The sequence below is a fragment of the Myotis nattereri genome, assembly GCF_964212035.1.
Source record: "Myotis nattereri genome assembly, chromosome: 9".
Lineage (NCBI taxonomy): Eukaryota > Metazoa > Chordata > Mammalia > Chiroptera > Vespertilionidae > Myotis > Myotis nattereri.
The window spans coordinates 49,267,114-49,287,949 of NC_138084.1; the positions used below are offsets into that span (position 1 = coordinate 49,267,114).

At 37.6% G+C, this 20,836-nt stretch overlaps 1 long non-coding RNA gene across 1 annotated transcript in view; it reads right to left on the minus strand.

The window, feature by feature from the left end:
- LOC308525299 overlaps positions 1-20,836 on the minus strand; it is a 1,722,993-nt gene that overhangs the window by 688,875 nt on the left and 1,013,282 nt on the right. The window lies entirely within an intron of this gene.

The following is a 20,836-nucleotide window of genomic DNA, read 5'->3' on the forward strand; positions in this document are numbered from 1 at the left end:
TCTTGGGGATATCTCATCTACTGTAGCATTAATTTCTAATTTTTATTTTTAAGCTGTATATCTCTTTTTTCAACAATAACTACTAAATACATTTTTCCTCCTGGATGTCTTCAAAATTACTGTGTGTGATTCAGGATTCATTATCTTCCTTGATCCCTTTCCTCCCATCTCAAACTTACACATTTACCAGTGTTCTAAATCTCCATTAATTACATAACTATCCAAACTAGAAAATTCTGAGTAATGCTTAAATCGGCATTCTTTCTCCTATGAGAATATAGGGAAAGACACAGAAAAGCAGCACTAAAAGTAAGGAAAGGGGTACATTTACCTCTTTGGCAGACAATTAAACTGTACTTGTTTATTGCAAGATTCTTCAAGGTCAGGCAGAGAACAGCTATGGGAAGCTGTGAACTAAGTGGAAACCCAACCTCATACAACACTGAGAGATTCAGGTACTCTTAGCAGCCAGGAGGGAAGGACATTGCTGAATAACTTGTGCATTGAATTGAGGCCTTCTTAAAAATGCCACAATTTAGAAACAGGAGTACTCTAGTTTTATATTAAAGGCTAAAAGCCAAGTTCACAAAGTTGAGAAAGAGTTTTTAAATAAACCAAGCTGATTTTCCAACAAATTATCTGTCAGAATATAACTCAAAAGTTTCTAAAACTTAGAATCTCATCAATATAATATTCACTATTGCTAAAATAACAAATTATGAGATAAATGTGACCCATATGTATTTAAAGAAAAGAGAAATTTAGATCCAGAAATTTTAAAATTATCAGAAAACAAAATTAAAACTGAAAGGAAGAATATCAGTACAGAAATGGAAACTGTTTTTAAAAAGAGACAAATCTATATATACTAGAGGCCCAGCACACAAAATGTATGCACAGGTAGGGTCCCTAGACCTGGCCTGCGATCAGAGCTGATCTTCCCCCGCTGCCAGAAGCTGGCCCTGCCCCCCACTGCCTCCGCCACTGGTCACCCTCTGTGTGTGGGGTGAAAGGTGGGGCAATTGGGGCCCCGGTGATACCTGCATCCACTGCCACCCACCCCTAGTTCCCAGCTCCCTATTGGGCAATTGGAGCCTGCCGGCCAGGGGGAAGGACCAAGAGGTTGGCTGGCAGATGATCAGGGCTTGCGAACTGGAGGCAGCTCCTGTGTTGAGCATCTTCCCCCTGGTGGTCAGTGCACGACATAGTCAACTGGTTGTTCTGCCATCAGGTTGATTCGCATATTATGCTTTTATATATATAGATAAAAGCCTAAGTGATCAGCCAACTGTTCGATCAGCTCTCTGATAGCTCTGATGCACACTGACCACCTGGGGGCAGATGCTCAACGCAGGAGTTCAAATCACAGGCATTGAAACATGGAACAGACTAATGAATCTCAGAGGAAAGGAGGGAGGGGGGAGGGGGGAGGGTGGGATATCATTCATATGTAGGACATAAAACTAAAAGCATTGGATGAACAAACAAGAAATGCAAGCAAACCAAACTAAATTCACAGACAACAATATGGTGGTTAACAAAGGGAAGGATGTGGGGGGCTGGTAAAGGGGTCAACTATGTGGTAATTGAAGATTTGATGTGCATGGTGAGCACAACAATACACTATACCGATGCTGTATCACATAGAATTGTATACTTGAAACATATAATCTTATTCACCAATGTCACTCCAATAAATGTTATTAAGAAAAGAAAGCTGGAGTGGCTGTTTTACTATTAAGCAGATTTCTGAGTAAGAAATATTATCACCAAAAAAAAAAAATACTCTATAATGATAAAGTGGTCAATTCATCAAGGCACATGAACAAATTTGTATGAACCTAAAATGGAACTTAAAAATTCATAAAATAGCAATATACAAATCTGAAAGAAAAACAATACACAAATAAGCAAAATTATACTTGGATATTTTAAAATCCTATTTAACTAATTGCTAAAACTGTAGCCCCCAAATTCAGAAACTATAGAGATTTGAATAACAACATCACTCGATTTGTCCTAATTTACATTTATAGAACATTTTACCCAATAGCAGCAAAAACATAAATCATTAACCAAAAGCGATCATATGGTATACAAAGAAAGAGTTCTAAATTAGTTTTAAAGGATCAAAATGATATAGAGTGTGTTCTCTGATCACAACAAAATAAAATTAAAAATCAAGACCAAAGACATTTTGAAAATCTACACCAATTTGGAAATGATGAGACAGACTTTTAAATGCCCAAAGGAACAAACAAAGAATCACAGGTAAATTAGAAAATATTTTGAATGACATTAAAATGAAAACACAACCTACCAAAATGTGAAAGATCCAGATTATTTATATATATATATATATATATATATATATATATATATATATATATACACAAAATTGATTTTACTAAAAATGTAGAAAAGTTTTTAATCAAATATAAGTTTCTACTGAAAAATATAGAAAAAATAAAGCAAATTAAATCCAAAATAAGTAGAAGGAAGTAAAAAAAGAAAAGAAAAACACAATTGAAAAACAACAAAATCAAAGACTGCTTTTGGAAAACATCTATAAATGAAAAAAATAACAATTAAAGTGGACAATAAAAATAGAGAAAACACAAATTACCAATTTCAGGAATGAAAGAGATAATTTAACTGGATTTAAAGACACAATGAAAACATATTAAGCTATTGTTATCAAATTTATGCCAATAACTTTAAAAAATCGTAGAAGAAATAAAATGTTTTCCAAAGATACAACTTATCAAAACAATAATCAATATAATACAGAAGTGACATGGTCTTAAGTTAAAATATATATATTTACACTATTTTCCAGGAAGAAAACTAGTTCAGTAACTTCAATGGTGAATTTTATCACCCATTTAAGTTAAAAGATATAACTGAGTTTACTCAAATATTCCAGAAAATAGAGAAACAACAACTCCCCTAAATAATAAAGAGGTGATATGCAAATTAGCCATAACACCATCACAAGATGGCTGTGCCCACAGCAGAGGCAGGGTTCCCGTAACACAAGATGGCTGTGCCCACAGTGGAGGCTGGTTCCATAAGGAGCCTTAATGAGCCATCAGCAGAGACCTGAGGCTACATGGCACTGGGCTGGGGCGGGGGGGCTTGAGGATGCATTCTCCACCCTGGCGCTGGGCCAGGGACCTCAGGCCGTACCCACTGCACGGTGGGGATAGATGGGGACCTCAGGCTGTGCCTCCTGCTCCAGCACAAGGCCAGAGTGCATCAGGCTGTGCTCCCAGCCCCAGCACCAGGTTGGGGAACCTCAGGCCATGCCCCCTACCTGGCGGGGTTTGGCAGGGGACCTCAAGGTGTGACCCCCACCCCAGCCTGGGTCAGGGACCTCACGCCTTGCTCCCTGTCCCAGTGCCAGGCCAAGGAACCTCAGCCCATGACCCCCATCCTGGTGCCAGGCCAGGGGACCTGGGGGTGTGCCTGGGGAACTCAGGTCATGCCCCCTACCCAGCATGCACCAGGGGTCCTTCGGCTGCACTCCCCCACCCGTTGTGCACTGGGGGACCTGTGGCTGTGCCCCTGCCTGGTGCAGGGCCAAGGGACATGAGGCTGCACCCCTCCACCCAGTAGGGCTTGACAGGGACCCTGAGGTTGCGCCCCCCACCCGGCAGGGCTTGATGGATCTAGATCAGCTGTGAGCAAACTATGGCCCGAGGGCCGGATCTGGCCCATTTGAAATGAATAAAATTTAAAAAAAAAAGACCGTACCCTTTTATGTAATGATGTTTACTTTGAATTTATATTAGTTCACACAAACACTCCATCCATGCTTTTGTTCTGGCCCTCCGGTCCAGTTTAAGAACCCATTGTGGCCCTTGAGTCAAAAAGTTTGCCCACTCCTGGTCTAGATCTTGTCCAATGGGGGTGGGGCCAGCCAGGTCTGAGTCTCATGTGTATTTGATGCATACACGGTTGGACGGGGACTTGACTCTGGGTCCCATGGCATGCCTTAGGCTTGGACAGGAGGAAGATTTTCATATACATTTTATTAATTTTATTTCATCTCTGACACTTCTATTATAAAGGCCAAGTACCAATATTAAAATATTTCCTCTAATTAACTCCCTTTTAATGTGTATGGATTTCTTGCACGGGGCCACTAGTTTATATATGAAATCAAGGACAATATCCATCATGAACATAAATGAAGAGTCTTTGAAAAATATTAACATATCAAATCCAGATTATAGAATTGGTAGACAAGTATATTAACTAAAACTATGTTCAAGAAGGTAGAAGGAAGCTAATGCATAATGGGGAAATAATTCTTATTAAAAAGAATTCAAATATAATTTCTTGAAATAAACAATCCAGATCTCAAGTAAAAAAGAATCATTAGATGGAATTAACTGCAACCTAATAGTGAAGAAAGTAAACAATGACATAGGAATAGAAATTTTCTAAAATGAGGCACAGAAAAAAAAAAAATCACCGAAATAAAGTTAATAGACATTCAGTGAGCAGTGGGGACAATGTTAAGTGACTAAATCCCAAAAGGAAAGGAAAGAAAGGTGGTGGACAGAAAAAGAATGGTCAAAATCAACATTTTTTCATTATTAAAATTCTTGGTCAACAAGAATTAGAAAGAAAATCCCTCAACCTGATAATGGGCAAATAACATTAACTTTAATGATAGCAGTATGGACGCTTTTTCATAGTATCTCTTATTACCATTTCTATTTAAATTCATACTGATTTTTCAAGCCAGTATGATAAAGTAAGAAAAAAGGGATGTGAACAAATTAAATATTCACATATGAGGTGATTATGTAAATAGGAGTTGATAAGAACTCCACTTAAAATATTCTTACTAGAAGTAATATGTAAATTTAGAAATATCATAGGGATCGGGCTTGTTTACAAAAAATAATTTTAAACCTATAGTAAAGAGAGGGCAAAATTGAAAATAGTTATAATTTATAACAGAATTATCAAACGAAAACTACTTAGAAACCAATTTAGCAAAAGCGGTAAAAACTTTACATAAAAACTACAATGTTCTGTTCATAGAAATTTTAAAACATCCAAGTTTATCTCAAATACCATGTTTATTAATTATATTATTAAGATTATATATTATGATAATGATGCCAATTATTTCTAATTTGATGTATATCTATATCTATTTCTCCATTTCTCTACTTATGTAATTTCAATCAAAATCTCAGCAGGCACCCTTGTACAAACCACCAATGGATTCTAAAATGTATATGTAAAAAAAATACATACAAAATAACAAAGAACATATTTTTAGATGATGAAAAAATAAAGTTAGAGGACTGATAATACTAACTTCCAAACTTATTTTAGTAATCAATTTTGTGCAGCCATAAACTATATCTCAAATGTGCTGAGAATTCAGTTGCAGACCATCACCAAAAAAACAAGCAACTTTAATCTTTTTACTAGTGAAAAGAAATTTGTAACGAAAAAATAAAAAAAAAAGAGAAAAAGAAAAAGAAAAACAATACTTGTGGAGTGCAATAAAGCGAAGCACAGTCAAACAAGGCGTGCCTGTACCTTGTGTGACCTTGGAAAATAACCTTGCAGAGTCTTTGTTGTTCCTTTTGGAAACTTTTACGAAATTTCTACAGAGAGTAATGGCATAATACACGGGAAATCACCTACAGGTAGGCTGCACATAGCTTTAATTACTCTAAATTTTTTCACTTGTGATGCTGATGGAAAGACACCTATGGAGCTACATTGGTGTCAGAATAAAAGGAACAGCCCAGAGACCACCTGGGGCATGGTAAAGTGAAGTATGGTAATAATCATTTCAGGTAAAAACTATAGTTTCATACTGGTCTTAGAAGGCACATTTTTCCTTTACCTGGGAAGGACAGCATAGCTATCCCAAAGTCAGAGAGCTCCAGATAACTTGTCAGCTCAGTGTTCTGGAGACCCAAAACTGCCTAAGTGCCTAAGTTTAACTCAGGTGACTCAAGGGTTCTAGACCCAAAACTGTAATTTAGATAACATGCCTAAGTTTAACCTAGGTCACTACGGACTCTAGATAATGTGTTCACCCAAAACTGTAATTTAGATAGCATACTGTCTTTGCTTCTGTAAATTTCTTCTTTTTTTGAAAACTAGGTTCCTCATTCCAAACCTTGAGTTTAAAATTAAGTTGTCATGACCTAGAGCAAAGAATATTCTTACATGGTATTATTCTACAAAGTTTTATTAATAGTTTTTGATGCTTTACAACAGTATATTGTGCATTTATCCCAAAAAAATTTACAAATGAATTTGAATGTATTACATGAAGGGATTTATTCCTTTCCACTGTGTGGAGGGCCTCCTGGGGAAGGCACTTAAGCATTCTGTATTGACCTCTCTTGACCTTTTTTTTTGCCAAAAGGATTCCAACTGTCTACAGCTGTTATCTAGGCTCTCCGTTCAAGCTGGGATCATGAAAAGCTGGTACCATGGATCTGTCTCTGGCCCAATAGCGTAAGCTGGGCCCTCTCTGGAGAAGAAACCTGGGTTCCCTATGATCAATGCCAGGGCCCCGCCAGCAGGCGAGGGGATCCAAAGGCAGTTGCTGGGCATGGAGGACAGAGGGACGTAGGCAACCAAGGAGACAGAACTGAACCTCACATCACCCTACTTGGCCCAGAGATGGCTGGTAGTCAAAGACGAGTAAGACCCCACAGGGTGGGGTGACCTAAGACAGGCACAGTCGGGGGCCAGTAGTAGAAAACTTGGGGATCAACAGAGGTGGGGCACAGATCCTCACCCCCCCAATGGTGCAGGGGCTTGAACACTCGCCCCTTCTGAGGAAGGTCTCCTGTCCCCATGGCTGCTTCTTGCTTCCCATGCCCAGCCCAGATCAGGAACCAAATAACAAAAGAGATTTGGTCCAGCTGAAATCAGAATCCAGATAAATGGAGGCTTGGCTAACAGACCCTATGTCTAGCCTAACAACAGGAATGCTCAGAGCCTTCACAAGGATGTAAAGTGATCCTTTTCATTAATATTTACAGTGTAAATTAAGATTATTGTTAAAATATTAAATTTGACAGCAAAATAGTTTTCAAATTAATTAAATTCAAGTTTTCAAATTAATTAAATTTGGCTAATTTGAAATAAGTAATTATTCAAAAAGCATTAACACAAATTTTCATTTCATGGTAAACATGCTATGAACCTAAAGCATGTTCAGGTTCATTTTTTTGTGTGTGCAAAAAATTAATATTTAAAGCTATCTAGACTGCATTATAAAATTTCCAAGAAGTCTCCTAATTAAATTAAAAAAAAGGGGGGATAATGGAAAAATATAGTGGAAGAATACCATGTAAGGAAACAGATCCTGTAACTAAATTACATTAAGAGAAAAAATTTTTTCGTTTATAATGCTAATAGTGAGACACCCAGAAAAAACACACATTAGGCCAGGGTAAGCCAGGGAAAGATCATGTTAAAGACCCCAAGTAAGGTGTTTTTTTTTCCCTTTAACCTTTGGTCTAGAATATGTTTGTATACTTTCAGAGAACAGCTACAAGACCATGTGGATTCCTGTAACAACAGATCCCAGAAAGCCAGCCACAAGGACAGTTCAGAGATAGAGATGGTGGAAGACGCCTTGCCATGCTAGCAGTCAGCAGCTGTGCGGCGCTGCAGGGTGCCCAGGACCAAACCAGAGAGGACCGGACCTGCATTTGTCCACCATCCAGAACCAGCATTTCATTGCTGGCATGTACACATGAACTTTTGGACATTGAAACATGGACTCAGAACTTTTGGACATTGAAATTGGGACTTGATTATTTTTTAAAGAAAAAATAAGGGGGGATTGCCGGAGTCCATTCATTGTCTTCACTAGCTGAGTTTAGACAGAGATCTCCCAAAAGCTAGTAGTCTGGCAAAGAAGAGGTGTTTAAAATGAGTTGACTATTATTAACCTGGGGGAAAATCTTCAGGAAGCTGATTCAAAAATGGTTTCAAATAAATAGTATATTTATAAACTGAGACATATCTGCCCATTTTTATGGGCAGGAATAGAATAGTGGATAGAGTCAATGGGGTTAGAAATAGAATCAAAGCAAGTAGAATCAAATAATAATAACAAAACAACAATAACTACCACCTTCCATATGTTGAGTATCTGAACTATGTATTAGCACTAACCTCACTTTACAGATGAGAAAATGAATGTCTCCACTAGGCTTAGAGTTTAGCCGAGATCACACAACAGCAAGTGGCAGATGTTGGCTCATCCAAGGCTCCATGGCTTCAGACCAATTGTTCAAAACCTAATCTGAGCTGCTGGTTTTGTTTGCATGTGTGAATTGATATCTGGGGGTAACCTTCAATTAAAATGCTCAACGGTGGAAAACTTTCAATTGCTCTAGATATAATCATTCATATCTTTCCTCCATAAAGTTAACATCAACAAATAAAGCAGAAAAGGTCTTAGATGACTGGAAATACTGAGCAGTAGCCATTAGATTAAAACTCACAGAGCAACCTGTATTGATACCTAACCCTACTGAAATACAGGTTACTCCTCCCCTCAAGCTGTGCATGTGGGCATGCATGCACATGGGTTTCTTTGCGCTCACACATACACAAGTGCATTCATTACCCAAAATAAAATTCAAGAGTAGCATCTTTTCAGATCCTCTGTGCAGTTTATCGGCCACGTTTTTATTTCCATAAAATGCAGCACATCATATGATTACATTTCCTGAGTATCTGTCAGTTACAGAGGTAGCAGGTAGACCTCCAATCACTGCATGCTGAGAGGTGCATCTTAGTGTCAAGGAGGAGTTATAATTAAGCTTGCAGTTTGGCTGTGTGGATTCTCTCACTACAGAACTCTTGCTCAGCTGCTGGTGAGTGAAGAGTCTCCTACCCACAAAGATATCCTAATATAGGGACAGAGGGCTCATTTTTCTTAAAATTTCCCTCAGAGAGAGAGAGAGAGAGAGAAAGAGAATGAACTTGCATTGACCCTTTTAATCAGTTGGGTCAAATCAGATCTATTGTCAAAGTGGCTTCAAGCCTTCATTATATTTAAAATGAATGCTGGAGAAGAAACGCTAAGCTTCCAATAATCAGACCTTGTTATAGATTTTCCCTAGCAAAATTTTTCCAGGAAAGGATGGTTGAGAGTTTTCTTTGTAAAATATGCAATTGTGAATCATGATACATGATTAAATGGTAGGATTTAACTGCTTCCTTAAATACATCATCTGGCTTTACCTCCTGGTTGTCGTAAAATTGAAACAAACCTCTTTCTCTGACTTCCAAAACCAAAGTCCATTAATCCCCTGGCCCAGAATGCTTCAGAAATTTGAATAGAGTTAATTTGTTGGACTGGAGATATGCATGCATGCATGCACTCATTCATTCATTCATTCAGTCAGTCAGTCATCAGAAGCTGTTAGGAAATAGATATATAGCTGTGCAGTCCCCTTACTATAAATAGAAAATCAACAGAACTTCAGGGAGTTGAAAAGGGGCTTACTCTGGTTCAATGACAGAATATAAGTTGCAATACCTTCATATTAATCACACTCATTCTGATCTGTGCAAGAATACTAGTAGACATACTCACCAGGTAAACATTAAGGTAGCTACTACTACAGAACACCTCTGTTGCAATCTAAAAATGTTAAAATGAAGGTTGTGTACCTTTCCTCTCATCGTGAACATGGGTTTCATTGCATGAATACACTGATTACTTAAAGCAGTGGTTCTCAACCTTCCTAATGCCTCAACCCTTTAATACAGTTCCTCATGTTGTGGTGACCCCCAACCATAAAATTATTTTCGTTGCTACTTCATAACTGTAATTTTGCTACTGTTATGAATCGTAATGTAAATATCTGATTTGATATATGTGTTTTCCAATGGTTGCAACCCACAGGTTGAGAACCGCTGACTTAAAGGAGTATAAGTACTTCAAATGAAGTAAACTTTCAAAGAGCAAAAATCCCCATGTTAAAGGAGAAAATGCCTGGAGCAGGGCAGACAACAGTGACGTTTAGTACATACCTTTTTATCTTGACATCCTTCTCTGTCTTACCTCTTCTATTTATTCCTCCTATCACTCTTTATCCCCATTTCTTTCTTTGGACATGGCTGAGGCTCTGGGTGGGTCAAATTGGAAAACACACACACACACACACACACAAAACCAACCAACCTTCTTTTCTAATTTCTGAAAGGAGAAGCACACCAGCCGCTGGCTTCCCCAACATGCCCAGAACTAGTCAGCAACTATTCCCCTTATGGTTTTGAGTAGCATGGGTTTGGTGAGAGAGGATGACATATGGAGCCTATTCATCTAACCAGCTAATTCACTTAGAGCCAGGTCCTGTTCTAGAAACTGAAGGCCTCACCCCCATGGAGCTCACTGCCTAAGGAAGGAGACACATGTGAAAATGAGAGCACATATTTATTTATTTTTATTTATGTATTTCAATGTATTTTTATTGATTTCAGAGAGGAAGGAAGAGGGAGAGAGACAGAAACATCAATGATGAGAGGGAATCATTGACGGGCTGCTTCCTGCAAGTCCCCCATTGGGGATCGAGCCCACAACCCGGGAATGTGCCCTTGACTAGAATTGAACCTGGGAACTTTCAGTTCAGAGGCCAAGACACTATCCACTGAGCCAAACCGGCTAGGGCAACAGCACATATTTAAACAGTGGTCACTACACACCAGGCTTCATTCTAAACACTTTACATACATTAAAATCATTTACTCTTGGTGTCAGTCCGAACTAAGTGATGACACCCCCAGCCTCATTTATAGAGAAAACAATGTAGGAAAGGCAAGGGAGACATTCAGAATTCAAATAACTCCAAGGGTCACACAATCAGTAAGTGAGGCAGCTGACATGTAAGCCTTGAGACTATGGCCCAGAGTCTGTGCTCTTAGCCACAGGCTAGAGTCTATGCTGCATTACCTCTTAGCATGTGAATGCATAGATTGTGCCTAAGGACTGCCACTGCCACCACAACACACAACATAGGTAAAACCTGCTCTACTCACCCTATTTGAGCTCTGTTCTTCCTCAAAGCCCCTCCCTCTACTTTGGTGAGGGGGCTGTATTATACAGGTCAACTTATCCTCTTGATGAAATAATTTCCCTTTTCTCTTTCAGGCAGGTTGGCACCACTAAAGTTGGTATCCTGGGGCCCTTTCTTGCCGGAAAGGGAGAAGCAAAGAAAGAAGCTGAGGTGACCACTGGTGTGTTCTTTTTATAAAGCTGAGGAAGAAGAAAGGCCAAAATCCCTCTATCTCTATGTCTACCTAACTATTTCTATGTATAGAAACTTTGACAACTCTAAATGGGCAGCAGACCCTTGCCATCACGTATGGCAATTAGCACTGGATAATCAGGGGCTATTTTCATTATCTGTATCCTTTCAAAGTCAGCTAGCTAGAGTAGCTCAGTTATCGATTTATTTTTTAACTTTGTTACCTCAAGTCCAAACTGCCATGTACACTTAGACTTTCCAGGAGGTATTTCTGGCATATGAGTGCCCTGCTCTAACTCCCTATCCACATAATTGTAATACGAACTTCATCACTTTTCTTGTTCCTTTGCTACTTTCCTTTTTCTTCTAAAGAAGGAAACCTCATGGGCCTTTAGCTCTCAGAATATGGCAAAGAGGTCTGCCCACTGAGAGTTATGCTGAGAATGTTGCTTCTCAGGTTTCCTTTGTCATTTCAAGGCACCATCCAAGAAGTTGGAGAGGTTTGTGGTTTAGTGGACAAGGCTGGACTGCCTCCGGTTTTTAGGAACTTATTTAGTGAGTATAAAGGAAACACAAGTGTTGGCTTCTGAACAGGACGTGGGACTGAAAGTGGAAGCGATGTGGGGATTCCAAAAGGAAATATGTATACAAATGCCCAGGGCTGAGCTGCTGGAAATGTGCATGGTGGACCACTTACAGCACAGTCACCCAGAAACATTTGTGAAAAATGCAAACCGTTTGGGCCCACATCAAACCTAGAGGGTACAGGTTTGATGTACCCTGGGAGGCAGGGCCCATGAATCTAAATTTTATCCAAGTTCCCAAGAAGGTTTTCTTATGCAATAATGTTGAGGATCATTTGCAAGATGAAAAAGAAACAGGAGGAAATAAAATTTTGTTCTAATTGAAGCTGGGGTGTCAGTATGTTAAGAACATGCTATCATTTAATCTGCACCATGTGTCACTATGACATTATTACCGTTAGCCACAATTTTGATGAGGAAAATAAGTCTCGGGGAGACTAAAAACTTGCCCAAGGTCACCAAGTTTACCAGTGGTAGAGGCAGGATTTAATCTCAGGCAATCTGACATGAGAGTTTTTTTTGTTTTTGTTTTTTTCTAACCACTTTAATAAACCTCCCTCTTAGAGACAGATACATACAATTCAACTGAACACATTGCTAATGAGTAAGCATCATATAGCAAAGCACCAGAAGTTTTGTTTCTTTGTTTTTTAGGGAGGTTAAAAAAATACAAATAAAACACAACCTAAGCATGCAATCCAGTGTAGTAACTATGTACAAAAGGACTCCAATGCCATAATAAAGAATGTACTTTATAGTCAAAACTATCCAGTAACAAATTGCACTTTGCTTTTTAGTTTTATATCATTAATAGATTGAGGTTCCAGTTTTATAAAATAAGAAATTGAGAAGTGACTTTCACTCCCTCATTACCAGTGTCTGAGCCATCCTGTGGCAATAAATCCATTGTACGTTTTAGGGCAGGGGTCCTTAAACTTTTTAAACAGGGGGCCAGTTCACTGTCCCTCAGACCGTTGGAGGGCCGGACTATAGTTTTTAAAAATAAAACTATGAACAAATTCCTATGCACACTGCACATATCTTATTTGGAAGTAAAAAAAAACAAAACAGGAACAAATACAATATTTGTATTTGCATGTGGCCCGCGGGCCGTAGTTTGAGGACCCCTGTTTTAGGTATTTTGGGTTCAAATCTTGGCATCTTTTAACTAACATGAGTTAGGACAAATCCCTTGACATCCTTACACCTCCATTTTCTCATTTATAAAATGAAAATAAAATAAAACCTACTTGCCTAGCTCATAAGAATATCAGCATGTGTCCATGCAAATAAAAGTGACAATAACAACTACCTCCATAAACTGTAATGTGAAATCCATAGGAATTGGGTTACAGATGACAAAGAATTCAGACTTATACCACATTTACCTAGCACAGTGCTTAATGCTTGAAAGTCATTTAGTAAATATTTGCAATAGCAATCATATTAACTAATCATCTGAGTTCCTCTTTTTTAACAGATATATGAATAATCAAACATGGAAGGGCTACACGACATCCTTAACTTTATTTCTATGGAGTGTTCCCTGCACACTTTCCAAAGAAAGCGGCAGCAGCTGAGAAAGTCAGTGTTTATTTTCTTATTGTGAAAATCAAAATTGCTTTGCTCTTTCAATTTTTCTGTATGTTGTACATTAATTTAAAAATAAACAACAATGACAACCACAAATCTTATCTTAAAGTCCATCTTCCCGGTCCCATAAGATAGCTAAAGTTTTAGTCCTGCTTTAAATTGATCTTCTCTAACTCTGAATAATATGCATGGCCCTCAAAAGTGAATGTTTGCTAATAGTAACAAATGGAAAAGCAATTCTTTAAAAAAAAAAAAAAAGCTGAAGTGCTACAAGAAACTAAGATTTTTATTCCATTTTAAAACACACATACACACACACTTTATTATTTTATTATAATTTGAATTTTAAAAAAATATTTACCCCTGCTTTACAAATGAAAGCCAAATAATATGACACACTGATAAAATCAGATATATTTTAAAAGGGGGTCACAGTATGAGTATAAACATTCTGGACCAGGGCTCATAAAAATGGATGCATGGCTTATTTCTTCCAGGGATTCGTCAAGAAACCTTGATTATCTATCTATATCTATATCTATCTATTATCTATCTATCTATCTATCTATCTATCTATCTATCTAGATTCTTCCTGACATTTCTCTAAAGGAAAGCCAAAAGATATGAGTATTACAGAAGAAAAGACAGCATACAGTTAAAAACTCTTGTATCTGCCTATTAGGTTATTTGTTAATTCAACAGGTGCTCACTGTGGTTGCTACTACCTGCTGAGAAATATAACAGAACATAAAAGATTAGGGTCATCCGTAAACTATGAAATAATTTGTACAACACAATCTTAGTAGTAGGAAAGGCTTTAAAGAGGGACCATGATGAAATATAATTAGCAGAATTGGGTTAAAGTGAGCAAGTAAAGTTAGATTAATCAAATTTGAAATCCCAATTTTACCATTTTCTGACCTTGCGCAACATACTTATGGTCTCTGAGCCTGGGATCTTTGTAAAAGAATGGCAATGCTGCTGTTCATGTGGTTTGGGGAAAACTACAGGAAAAGGTGGATTTAAAATGTCGTAGCAGTACCTAGCATATCCTATAAGCACTGTAAATGTTGATTCCCTATTTTATGTATTTATTTTATTTTTATATTTTAAAAAAGTTTCATTTATTGAAAAATGTTTTATTTATTGAGAGAGAGAGAGAGAGAGAGAGAGAGAGAGAGAGAGAGAGAAAGAGAGTTGTTGTTTTACTTATTTATGCATGCATTGGCTGATTTTTGTATGTGCCTTTACTGGGGATTGAACCCACAACCTTGGAGTATGGGGATAACACTCTAACCAAGTAAGCTACCCAGCCAGGGCTCATGATTCTCTCCTTTAAAAGGAGTGTGCACAAATGAACACAGGTTCTTTCTTAAAACATTTATCATGTTGTCATTCTGAACCTGTAATAGGTTATAGATAAATAGGGCATAATGGCTTTGCTTTTCTTTTTCTCCTTCCTTTGGTCATATCAACCTTTCTTGAGGTTGAAAAAGTAAGACCAGACACTGTTCTAAGCACTTTTCTTATTTTTTAATTTAATCCCTATAAACGCCTTTGTCTTATAAGATGGAGACTACTGTTATCCCTGTTTCCTATTTGAAGACAATGAAACACAGGAAATTCAGAAATTTCTTAAGATGACTTAGGCACCAAGCGGTTAAATTGGGATTCAAATTTTGGTTGCTTGCCTCCGCAATTTGTTCCCTTAAACACCACACTCCATAAGCATCTATGTTATGTATGTCTATTCTATATTGTAATAACCCACATGTAATCTGTAGTTTGAACACAGAACCCTCAGAGCATCAACAGTGAAGTAAGTGGCCGTGAAAGGAGAAAAGCCCTTAGAGAATTGAATCAGAACAGGGTGTCACCTTGCAGAGAAGAAAGTGTGGGTTGCCTATGCAGTACCTATTGAGTTTTCTTGCTTCCCTATAAGACGTCAATGATGTTCAGGTATCCACTCAGCCCTCTTCACACAACGTAGGGGAAACTCAATCCATCTCCAGCTTTGGAAATAAGTTCTAAAGTATTCCAAATTGACAGAGGCCTTTCTCTATAAAGTCTTCTTGGTCCAGCAAAATAAGCTGACTCCATGAAGCCTGAAAATGGACTCATATGGCATGAAAAAGGCTCTCCTTTCCTCCCACTGAACATGGACCAGGACACATGTTGCTCCAGCTGTGGCCAGTAGGCATCTTGTGGCCATAATGAGCCACTCTGATGATAAAGTTGGCATTAAGAAGGATGAAACAAGGAGAAACTAGGGAAGTGGAACTGACACCTGAAGTACTTGCCACTGGTTTTGTTCCTATCTCTGTATCTCTTATAACTTGACAATTATATGACCAAAAAAAAAAAAAAATGCCCTCCTAATTTAACTCAATTTGAATTGTCTGTTACTTGAAGCAACGAAGAAAACCATTCTAATTGGTAGTTTTCAGGTGGTAATGTAGATGCAGGAAGGAGTTTTAAAATGGGAATATTTAATAGTATTAGACGTTTCAAAGTTTGAGAAATCTCATGATGCAGATATTAACCTCTGATGTCTAAATGATTTGACCAACCAGGCCATGATAAATCTAGGAAAAGTCTAACACATGTTATTGTATATCCACAGTAATGAAGGATGTGAGGGGAAGTAGTAAAGTTTGTTTTCAATTATATGAACTCCTGCCTGCAAACAAAGCTGTACATTTATATGTAGTCAGCCTTGCATACTGCATAAAAAAAAGATAGACTCTGTCTCTGAGGAACTCGCATAATAAAGCTGCAAGGATTCTGTAATTAACCCTAGAGTAATTATCTCCACACCAAGCAAACCACTCTGGAGTTGACATATGGCTTAGCTGCCCAGAAACATGTTATAATAAGTTGGAGGGAGCAATTTCTAACATTTCCCCCATGGTGTATAAACCTTTAATGGAGCCAAATGCTACTCATCCATAGAGCTATACAGAGAAGATCATGGTAAGTGAAAGCTCAATTTTAAGTACCAATTTGTACCCTTAGCTTTACCTGAATATTATAAATACACAAAATCAAAGAAGCTGAAAGACTGAAGAGATCTAAGAGCTTATGAAGACTAGCCTCCTTTTCAATATGAGGTTCCCTTCAATACACCAGTGACAGACATCTGAATAATTTCCATGTAAATGCCTTTTGGAAACCAATGGTTGAAAATTAAGGACACGAGCTAGGGGCCAAACAGACCTGGGTGAACATTCATTTCTGACACATTATTTGTAACCTAAAACAAAACTAATGTGCCTGAGCATTAATGCCTACTTTTGAGATGGTTAGGATATGAGTTCATTGCATAACAACAGCTTGATAGAATACTTTTTTAAAAATTATATATTTTATAGATTTTTTACAGAGAGGAAGGGAGAGGGATAGAGAATTAGAAACATCGATGAGAAAGAAACATCGATCAGCTGTCTCCTGCATACTCCCTACTGGGGATGTGCCCGCAACCAAGGTACATGCCCTTGACTGGAATCAAACCTGGGACCCTTGAGTCTGCAGGCTGATGCTCTATCCACTGAGCCAAACCAGTTAGGGCAATAGAATACTTTTTGAGGAAGAGAGTATTAGTTTCCTTTCTTTTCTCTTTTGTTATCAGACATTTGGAATTCCTATAAAATTCTACCAGATAGGAACCTGTAATTGGCCTCCCTGTAACATGTAAGTTCTCATGTCATCTTCCTTGGAACTTCATAGAACATGGCTGTTTTCTCTAGAGACTTTTTTCACCCCAGCAGTAGATATTACTTAAACCTTGGAGGTGGTTTCTTTCACTTAAAGGTGACCTGAGATATTAACTCCTTGTGAGAAAATTCTTCCTATGATTATTTTGTCATTATTGTTTGATGTCATGGAAATGTTGGCAATCTTTGGTAAGGAAATTAACTCTTCTGTTCTTTAGCATCCAATTCTCCTTGAATTACAGTATTTTATTACAGTTTACACATTTTTTGTTCTATAATTTTTGAGCTCTTTATTCCTTAAACATCTTTCTCTGTACATTCAGAAATCGGTAAATGATTCATAAATATGGCTACCTGAACTAAATGAAGTTTTTCAAATGTGTCTTTACCCTAAGACCAAAATACATAACCATATGTCATCTGGATGCTGTACATCTATTAGAAGAGGTAACAGTTGTATACATTTGCTGAGTGGTTATATAACAAGCCCATTAATTACATTTTTATTTTATAAAATTCTCTAGCTTTTTTTCTTCCATGATGAACTCAAATATTTCTTCCTATCTCTAAAATTGACTTCATGATCTCTGATACTGTTTCCTAGCTCTAAAATTGAAATAAAACCTACCTAAAATATTGTTGTTAGGATTAAAGTGATATAAACAAAGTTTCTTATATCCAAAATGTACTAGGATTATAATCTGTTACTCTCTTTACACTTCTCAACTGCCTTTTTAATTCCTAACCATTCAAGTAGATGTATAAGTGAGTGACTTGATGATAGATACCTGACTTGCTTAAAAGGGAAAGAACATCAAAAGTATGAAGAATCTGCCATTCTATCACCTCTGGAAATAACTGCACCATGGTGTCTCATGTCTACTGACAGTAGTTCTCAGATAGTATAGGGATTTCAGGCAGCAGTTGGCAAATAGAACTCACTGGGTTATTATAACATAACCATTAGCACATGAAAGCAAAATGATGGTACCCCACATGTGCTCACAGACACACACAGACACACACAAACTCACACCACACTCAAATCCTGACAGCATGTATGTCAGTGAACATGAGGGATAGAAGGTGGTTCATTTGTTGCCTGCCTGCTTCGGAAGGTAACTGGAAGCTAACTGCATCAAAGATGGTGGATTCCTCAATGTATGGGTTTAATCCCCAATTCTACATAGCAAAGTTGGAAGGATGGAAAGGTTTCTCATCAACCCCATGCCTTCTAATTGTTGTAACTCATGAGAAAGGTCACCAATGTTAGTCATCCTCTTATTGCAGGTCCCATGCTGCTAATAAAGTCTACCTGATGATATGACTTTCCTATAGAGAGGTTCTTTTTCCTTTTCTCCTACTTAAATAGCTACACTTTAGGTAGAGTGATTGGGGAAAACTAGGAACACTACTTAAAGCTCTAGGGAAGGCCATACTTTTGCCTGTTACAACAACCCAAATACAATCAAGTGAACCAATTTAAACTGAACAGACTGTATTCTACTAAATGGACCATCTACCTTAATTGGTAGAGAATATATAGGTTGATTTTAAAATGGCATTTTAATGACCCTAGGGAACAAAAACACTAATTTGAGCTTAAAATGTGTTCATCCACAGACTCAATAACATAAAAAACTAAATGCTTGCCCTAACTGGTTTGGCTCAGTTGATAGAGCACCAGCCTGCGGACTCAAGGGTCCCAGGCTCGATTCCAGTCAAGGGCATGTACCTTGGTTGCGGGCACATACCTAGTGGGGAGTGTGCAGGAGGCAGCTGATCAATGTTTCTCTCTCATAGATGTTTCTAACCCTCTATCCCTCTCCCTTCCTCTCTGTAAAAATCAATAAAATATATATTAAAAAAAGACTAAATGCTACCAGAGATTAATTACAATTACTAATGTATAAATTTAAGAGTTTAGAAAATACCAGCATCTCACATTTTATTTTATAAACTTGTCAAAATAAAATAATGAATAAGGAAAAATGTTAATAAATTATGGTATATCAGTATGAAAATATTTTATGTTGTCATCAAAGTAATAATTTTTAAGATTATGAAGAAAATACATTCTTTAAAAGTTATAACATTCATTGTACCTTGTTATGGACACCTCCCAGCATCCATTTCTGCTTTGGTACCTTATATTATTTTGTTTGGCTATTTTCCTATCTTACCTTGTAAACAAACAACTTCTGGATTGCTCTGCTTGCTTTAGATATATCCCAGTCTCATTGCTAGTGATTGGTTTAGGAATAGGCATGTGACAGTTCTAGACAAAGAGCTACAATGAAAATCTCATGGGGGCTTTTATGAAAATTGTCTTGCTTTTGAAGAAAGCTGCAAAAGGAAGTGAGCTCTCTCTGCTTCTTCAGCTGGTATGTATCTGTATGTGATTCCCATAAACACTGAAGCTATCACTGATCAGAGAATGAAACCATCGTTACAAATGGCAGCTTGTAGAGATGGAAAGCACATGAAACCTCAACCTCTATAACCACACATTGTTTTTATCTTATTTTGGTACATATTTTTATATTGACTTTTCACTTTGAATAAACTAACATTAATTAAAGCCACTCTGCCTCTGGACTTCCTGATATATGAGATAACTCTCCTTATAGTTTAAGTCAGTTTTAGTTGAGATTGCCATTTCTTGTAGCTGGAAGCATTCTCAATAAGACTGTAACTTTTAAAAACACAAACACATGGGGACAATGATTGGAAAAAAGTATATATGAAAAATGTAGTTCATTTTATACAATTGTTAAAATTCCCTAGATATGAATGAAAATGTTCTGTTAATGGTTCAAGGTTTCTGTTCTATTTGTGAGCCTTCTATAGAACATGTGTCTATTTTATGTGTCCTCAGGCTGACTACTCAGCAGATTAAAAGGAAGCAGTTGAACTTTGCTAAAGAAATGTCACTTGGGACAAAGAAGTAAATATCTAAATTCCTGGACTTCTGTGTCCCTATAATATATATGGCAAAATACAAAATTGCTCCTTTAAGCTAAGCATAGACTATCTGGTAGAGCGAGACAGAAAAGGTAGAATTGCAGCTCCTTGAGTCAATTCACAGTTCAGGTGACCTCATCTCAGATCCTTTTTCATTCTCATCCATATCCTATTTTCTGACTTGACCAGTGACTCTGGAGAATTTGATTTTTCTCCATTTTATTATTTCTTTCTTGCACAGACTTGGATCAAATATTCCTCTTTCCAGGAGCCACATTTTTTGTACCTCTTTCACTTCAACATATCAGCAGTTTCCTATTGCTGAATTGTGTGGGTCAGAAATCTAGGTATACTTCACTGTGTCTCTTCTCAGGTTCTCATAAGACTGCCATCAAAATGTTGGCTGGGACATAATTCTTTCTGAATTTTAAGATATCTTCTAAGATCAGGTAGTTGTTTCCATAACTTGATTCCTTGTGGTGGTAGGACTGAGGTCTCTGTTTACTTGCTGGCTGTCAGCCAGGTATCATTCTCAGTTCCTAGAATCTGCCCACAGTGCTTTGACACATAGCTTTCTCACAACATAGTATCGTACTTCCTCAAATCCAGCAGGATAATCTATTGCTCCTGTCTGCTATAACAGAGTCTTAATATGACAGTGCTATCATGATAATGAATATTTCATCATCTTGCCATATTCTATTGTCTAGAAGCA